Raw genomic sequence first — 1,017 nt, forward strand, 5'->3', positions numbered from 1 at the left:
TGGTGTGAGGTACAGATCTTGTTTCATTTTTCTGCAAATGGATCTCCACTGCCTTTAACTCCTATGTAGCACAGAACTGCATTCTAAAATTTTCTATGATCAATGATGAACATAAAAATGGGCAAAAGGAAGGAAAAGTTGGTGGACCTACTTGGGAAGAAGAGGAACACAGAATGAGCTTTTTAGACTTGAAGTCCATGATGAGTGATAGCCCAGGCCAGTGACAAGGGAGTCCCAGCAGATGACAGCAGAGACATGTGCCAAAATCAATGACCGGAAGTGAAAAACTGTCTCTTAGAAGATGTCACTGGAAGACAGAGGATGATAACAGACCTGCAATCTTCCTCCAGTGTTACATTCCTTATGACCCCTCCTAACCTGTCACACCACTCCACCATGAAGTGTGGGATATGTGTTTGGGAGGGAAGGAGATAGAAAATCCTAAACTAACTGAGTTAAACCTGAATCATTTGATAAACAATGGCAGCCATAGACTATTTTTGGCATTTATTAGATACAAGTTTCACCCAGCAGGCAAAATGGGTACAGTGTAGAGATTGTTGTTGTTATGTGCCGTCGAGTCGGCCCGACTCAGAGCAACCCCTTCTTGGGTTTCCGAGGCAGTATCACTACGGAAGTGGGATTGCCCAACCTTCCTTCCAAGGAGTGGCTGGTGGGTTTGAACCACCTTAGGCACTACGCTACCAGAGCGCCTTGTGTAGAGATTAAGTATGCTAAAAAGTAAATTAAGATTACAACTCATATTATACCATAACAATTCAACCATTAACTTTTTGTGAGCATTTTCTTTTCTATTTTAAAATTATAAATATATGTGATAAATATTTGGAAGCTTCCAGCTCAGCCTGCGTTCCAGTCCTGTCCCCTATGAAGAGACCATTTCATTTTGAAGTTCCTAGTGCTAGGAGCTCTGGTAGCATAGTGGCTAAGGCACTTGACTGCTAACCAGAAGGCTGGCGGTTCAAACCCACCAGCCACTCCTTGGAAGGAAGGTTG

Source organism: Orycteropus afer, unplaced genomic scaffold, assembly GCF_000298275.1.
Source record: "Orycteropus afer afer isolate SDZICR_OR568_19922 unplaced genomic scaffold, OryAfe1.0 scaffold00018, whole genome shotgun sequence".
In the NCBI taxonomy this organism is placed as follows: Eukaryota; Metazoa; Chordata; class Mammalia; order Tubulidentata; family Orycteropodidae; genus Orycteropus; species Orycteropus afer.